The sequence below is a fragment of the Microtus ochrogaster genome, linkage group LG1 (genome assembly GCF_000317375.1).
Source record: "Microtus ochrogaster isolate Prairie Vole_2 linkage group LG1, MicOch1.0, whole genome shotgun sequence".
Lineage (NCBI taxonomy): Eukaryota > Metazoa > Chordata > Mammalia > Rodentia > Cricetidae > Microtus > Microtus ochrogaster.
In genome coordinates, this window is record NC_022027.1 from 1,715,066 (window position 1) to 1,722,256 (window position 7,191).

A 7,191-nucleotide genomic window follows, 5' to 3' on the forward strand; every position below is an offset into this window, starting at 1 on the left:
TCAATGAAACACTCGCATGTTGATAGTTTTGATTTCCTCCAACTTTTCTTATCACCATAAACACAGATATCTGATTTTTAACTTTCCTTAAAGTTCCTCTGTTAATAGAGTCACACATGATTCCTGGTGATAGAGATGAACCTTCTAAAGGAAACAAGAAGGATCACTAGGACCACGTGAATCAGGCTGGCTCTGCCTTCCACTTGTCAAGAGCTTAGAAAACACAGATTTACTGAGCTCTCAATATTCTTGTTGCAAGGGAACTGAGATTAGATGATACTATAAAACATAACTCAAACCAATAGTCATGAAAAATTTAAGGATCTCCTCTCTGTTTAGTTGACTGCTTTCATTAATTTAATAAGTACCCTTACAGCTCAGAGGGTCCCTGCTGTTACAGATCATTTAAGTTCTCAGGATCTGTTTCCATTTTTCAAACAGGATCAAAGTGTTGACAGCTAGTGAGGAGGCTGAAGTCAGATGTAGTATGCTGTGCTCTGAAGAAAGCATCATTACTTTCTTATTACTCTGTTATAATAAAAGTAACAGAGAAATTTTAAAATGCATCATTTTATGCTCATGTCCCACGTAATCCATAAAGACATCTGGGCATCTACTACACAGAGTGTAATGGCCTTTGATTAAAAACAAACATGTGCCAGGATTCATTAAGGGTCATTCTAGAAAATTATTACTGTCATGCAATGTCTCTGTTGAGTGCTTGGCAGATTAACAGAGACCTCTTGGGGGAGGGCAATGGATTTTGCTGGCATGTCCTGATCATACAGTGTGTCCATCCAGCAACAACAAGCAGACTTCTTCCTCACTGATCCTAGGGGATTACTCCAGGATTAGGTTACTGTTTGACAGCACTGTATGCTGACCATGCATGATGCCAGGAAACTGTTAAATTTTAACAGAATAATTGTAAATTTAGCTATTGGTAATAGCTGTCAGTTCTGCAGTTGAGATATTAAGGTGTTTTTTTTAAATAATATGTTTAGGATCACCACTATGAGCAGTATATTATGCCAAAATGCAATTGTTCCTTTGAAAGATGGAAAGAAAAATTGTTAAAATGTTGTAGTTGATGAATGCAGTCAGCTTTAGCATGGTGTGTATTAAGCTTCAGAGATTCATCTATTGAAATTGCCTATACCCAGACAGACATGATGGCTGAATTCATTATAATGAGTGTCCATTGGAACACAGTCTACCTACAGTAGTATGCTGGAAATTTTGTCTGAGTGTCATTCTGTTTCTTGACAGAAAAAGCATAAGAAAAACGTCTTAGAAAATGTTTTAGTTATAACCTGGTGAGTGATGAGAGCCAATTATTATAAGTAAAAATGAAAATGAGTGTGTGTGTGTGTGTGTGTGTGTGTGTGTGTGTGTATTTGTATAGAGGAAAGAGAGAGAGAGAAAGAAGAGAGTGAAAGAAATGGGGCAGAACATTCAGGAGTGTTTGCAATCCACTCTGAGGTTTCCTATCAGAGAAGCACAGTGGAAACCATGTGTGCTCTTCATTTTTGTCTGATAAAAATGAACTGTCATCTGCATCCTATAAAAACCGACTGCTGTTTTAAAAGAAACCAACTCAGCAGAGTTTTTTTCTTTTATTATAGGAAAATTACCAAAATTTCTGACATAGTTATAGCATGGACTTTAAATATACTTAAGTACCAGCAAGCTTGAGAAATTCTGTAGTAAACAGCTACAAAAGAGATAAGACATAAGACAGGTTGTTTCCATTGACAAAAGCACATTTATGGTGAAATCTACGCATAAAAGGAAGGTTGATCCCTCCAGAATTCATACAATACATACACAGACACCAAATTCTTTTTTTTCATTTTTCATTTATTCTTCTCTTATATGTATATTAAATTCCTCTCCTCCCATCAGAGTCACCTCTTCCACATTCCCCATCCACTCCTCTTTATTTTCTCTTCAGAAAAGGGGAGGCTTCCTGTGGATGTCAATCAAGCATGGCCAATCAAGTTGCAGTGAGACCATGTACTACCCTTGTATTAAAGCAGGATGAGGCAATCCAGTAGCATGAAAAGGAACCCAAAAGTAAACAAGAGTCACAGTCTTAGGAGACTTAGGTTAGGAGTTCCATAGAAAACCAAAGGTACACTATTATACATGCATCAGACCCATACAGGCTCTCTGATTGCCAGTCCAGTGTCTGTGAACCCCTATGAGCCCAGGCTAGTCCGTTAAGTGGGCTTTCTTATACAACACCAAATTCTTAGCACAAAAGAGATTTATTATCCCGAAGGGGCTTGCAGTGGGGTTGGAGAGGCTGCAAAGGCTGCAGCAGCAGCAAGTTCAAGCAGGCAAGAGCAGCAGCAAGAGATTAGAATTAAGAGAATGTGTTTCTGCAAGAGTGGGTTTTTAAGAGGAAAATGGGGAGTCTGCACTTGGGTAAATCTTGACTTGGTAAACCCTGAATGGTAATGTTAGCCAAATAATGAATTTTGATTGTTGGTGGTGTGGGAGGTCCTTCTGTCTATGTGTTGCTTTTATTGGTTGATAAATAAAGGACTGCTTTAAGCCTGTGGCAGGGAAGAAGAGAACTAGGCTGGAAAGCTAGGCTGTATGCTAGGAGGAAGAAGGGCAGAGTCAGAGAGAAGCCATGGAGCCGCTACCAGAGTCAGACATGCTAAAAATTTGCTGGTAAGCCACTGCCACATGGTGATACATAGATTAATAGGAATGGGTTAAATTCATATGTAAGAGTTAGCCAATAAGAAGCTAGAGCTAATGGGCCAAGCACTGATTTAATTAATATACTTTCTGTGTAATTATTTTGGAGCTGAGCAGCCAGTGATGGAGGAAGGTCATTGGCTAATAAAGAAATTGCCTTGGCCCATTTGATAGGCCAGCCTTTAGGTGGGTGGAGTAAACAGAACAGAATGCTGGGAAGAAGAGAAGTGAACTCAGATGCCATTTCCTCTCCTCTCTGGGGCAGACACGATGAAGCTCCAACCCAGGATGGACGTAGGCTAGAATCTTCCTGGTAAGTGCACCTTGGGGTGCTACACACATAAATAGAAATAGGAAATCAAAATGTAAGAATTAGCCAGTAAGAAGCTAGAGCAAATGGGCCAGCCAGTGTTTAAATGAATACAATTTGTGTGTTGTTATTTTGGGGCATAAGCTAGCCAGGCGGCCAGGAGCTGGGAGGCAGGAATCAGCCCACAGCTCCTTCAACAAGCCGGGAATGAACAAGTGATCTCCTTATATCATGTTAGACCTTGTTGTTTTGTCTGAGTAATGAGGAAGTGTCCAAATAAGGAAGTAGACTTTGGTGGTTAGCTTTAGGAATGTAATGGTTTAACAAAGGAAAGAAAAAGGGGTAAAAGGACAAAACCTTTCTGAAATGTTTGCCATATTCAGGCCTGTTAGAATTCCTTCAACATGGTTTCTGGTATTGGCTTGGCTTTTTGGCAAGAAATCACTCTTTATATGAAGCCAAATAGCAGCATTTTCCCTTCAGCATCCACCTGGATTAGTTCACCTATGGCTTTTACACTGAACAAATTAAGGATATCACACAGGAAGAGAGAGTCACTCATTATTTGATAATCACACTTCCATGGAGTGCATTTTTCTTTGCTTCATAGGAAGACAAATTTGGAGATGTTGAGGAAATTCAAAGCCTTATACATCAGAAACAAGCCTTGGTTGTGGATGACAAATGAACTTCCTATAGTGACCAGCATAAGAGTTTGTGACTGTAGAGCCCAGAGACTACCCAGGCAGCACCTAGGTACAGGAAATACCTAACCTTCCAACCATCACAGATGGGATCACGCAATGTCCCTTACATACACACACCCATTCTTTTTACACTAGGACACCCCTAGGCAAATGTCAGCCAATCAGGAGTCCTGAAACTTAGAAATCCCTCAACCCAACCTCTGCTGTTATAAAATCCCCACCCCAATTGCGTCAATGCACTTGACATGGAGAGTCGGAGTTTGAACTTGAATAAGAATAAACACTCCTTTCTTTTACACATGAGACTCAGTCTCCTTGTTGGTTTTTGATGGGCTCTGTGGATCTGGGAATAACAGAGGAATCCAGTGATTTAAAGGAAACCAGAGTACAGCTTTCACAAAATCAAGCAGAAGGAGAAACTCATCCAGATAAAGGAACAATGTAGCAAGGGAAATCTTTTCTGAAGGCTATTATTGATTAATTTTGAATTGTCAGGTGTGATTTTACATTTTTACAACATTTTATGCTTCTTTAGATTTATTTTTATTGTGTGTGTGTGTGTGTGTGTGTGTGTGTGTGTGTGTGTGTGTGTGTGTGTCAGCTGGTCTGTCTGTCTGCCTGTCCTCTGTCATCTGTCTCTGGGTCTGGGTACATGCATGTTGAGAACACTGTCTGAGTATTTGGAAACTGGGTGTTATTTCCCAAGAACTGGAGGTTGTGAGCTGTCATCAAGTGCTGGGAACTGAACCTGAGTCCTCTGTAGGAGTTACAAATGCTCTTAACCACTGAACCAATTCTCTAGCTACAAGATTTTACCATTTTATTAATCTGTATTCCTCATTGAAATAGTAAGCATTTCAATATTTCACCAGACACTTCTTTGTGTTTTTTCTGAGAGTGTCGCTGGAATCCACAAGAACACATGAATTTCTCTCTTACTTGTGATGTAAATTTATACAACATAACTGGGTGAAAGGAGCAAGTTTAGGGGTTATGAGATTGAACATGCTATTTCCAAAATCTAGAAATTGTATCAACTTGTGCTCTCCTGACAATTTTGGCAGCTGGATAACAGAGAGATTCCACTTGAGAAAAGTCTTCCAAGAACTACAGAAGAAACATTTGAGGCTGAAATTGCAGTTTTCCATCACTTTAACTCCACTTGAATGTGTTTTAAGACCCATGTGGGCAAGCAATATTATCCATTTTGTGCTGTTCCTAAACCAGTGTTTCATACCAGAGATGATAGTTCTGGAACTTAAATGACAGCTCCCACTTCTGAAAGTATGACTGAGAGCAATGTGTCTGTACTATGACTCATTTAAAACTGAATCCTAAGTTTCTACAAAACCCTATCCACCCTTTCACAGTGCAGGGACAGACAGAATGGGACTGGCTGCCTTGTATTTTGAAATATGATCTACATTCTACTCTGCAATATTTATCAGGGTAATAATCTGAGTTTGACATTATTAGGTCTCATATAACCGAAGGCTCTGAAGAATTTTAAACTTTCCTTTAGGGGACTAGAGAGATGTTTCAACATGTCTGGCTGTTCTTCCAGAGTTTCCAAGTTCAATTCTCAGCACCGTATTATTGTTATAACCATCTATAAATGTAGCTCCATAGAATCTTTTGGTGGCCAGGACCATGTTTGCTTGCATGTGGCCATACTTTCCACCATGAGAATAATGGGTTAAAACTCTGAACATGTATTAATAGGTTTATAACATGAAATTTAAATCATCCAAGACAAGAGAAAAATGCTGAACAAAATAATGAGCAGATTTCAGAGAATATATACCAATCAACTGCAGCTTCAAAAGATAACATGATACTTTTAAAAATTCTCATAACTGAGGATGTGAGCACACAGTAGACAGACGGAAAATGATCACACTCACAGTTCAAGACCCTGTGATGAGTGGAAAGAAGACTAACTAAGAGTCAGCTGCAAAATTTTCAACTCAAATACTAAGTCAAATCCATATGCTAGATTTGTAACCTAAAAGGAATTACTATTTGTTTATTCATGCATTTTATGTCTGTGGATGTCCTCACTACCACATGGAAGACTAGGAGAGTGTGGCCAGCCATCCCTCTCCCACATCCTCAGGGCCAGTTCACCCATTACCTCCACCTCCAACAGGGTCAGCTTTATTGTATTCCACAGGAGAGGAACAGGACCTGCTTTCCCAAGTGCTGAACTGATAAGGAGGAGGGTGGGCTTCCTTGTCTGTCTCAAGCAGTGAGGGACAAGGGGTAAGGAGGGACATCTCTTCCTCACCCATGTCACCATGGTAAGGGGCAGCTCTCTTGCCAGCTGGAGGGGTTGGGGTGGGGTGGAAAGCATTTTCCCACCACCACACCACAGAAGAGGGAGACAGTACCAGCTATGTTCCAATCACACCCTCAGGGCTGGCTCACCCATGCCCCTGTCTACAGGGTCAACTCTCAGGCAAGGCTCAGGGCCTGTTCTCCCCATTGCTGCACCTTGTAAGAGGTTGGATCAGATCCCCCACCTGCTGCAGATGATGAGGGGAGAAGGCCATCTTTTCCTACCCATGCCACCACATGGAATAAAAGAGGATCACAACCTGCTCTCCCAATTTCATGCTCTAAGGGCCAGCTTGCCCATGCCCCTGCTAACCGGGTCGGTGAGATTGTACTGCGCGGATGATGGGTAGGACCCTCTCTCCTGAGTGCTCCATCCAGTGAAGGACCAAGTCTTCCTAGGGTTGCAGTCAGTCAGTGGTGGAGCCAAATCTGTACAGCCCCATCCTCTTAGCCTTTGGTGGTATCAGGAGCCATGGACAGCAACCGAGACAACAGGTGCATCAGTTCCAAAACAGGCCAGACCCAGACTTCACCGTAGCCATGGGTAAAACCACCCACATCAGCCTCATCTTCACCTCTTCCAACTCTTCAGATATGCCCCTGTCCACAGGACACGAACCCTTCTGTCTTTCTCTCTCTCCCATACAACCCCACACATTTGCTCACCACAGTAGTGGCCTTCTGCCTGGCACCGTAAGATGCCAGGTAGACCTGTGTCTTTTCCAAATGACCTGCAAGCTGTATGAATTCTCTATTGCCTTCTGGATCCCCAGCAAGGTGTGTGATTTTTCAGGCTTGAGACACCATTTTGAGTTTACTTAGCTTGTGGAGAATAGTCAAGCATGTATATAGGTAAAATCATGTCTCATGAAAAGGGCACTTCAATGGTGTGTTTTCTTTTTGTAAAAATATAGTAATTCTTGTGTCACTGCAAAAAAATGGGGTATTGTCTTTTCACAGAACAAAGAGCTTCAAAAAAACATTTTCAAATGAGTTTCTGTGTCATTAAAATGAAATTGGAATGTCAGCAATTTCAAAACCTAATGGATTCACATTTATGTATCATTATTTAACTTCTTTTGTGTGTGTGTGTGTGTGCGTGTGTGTGTGTGTGTGTGTGTGTGT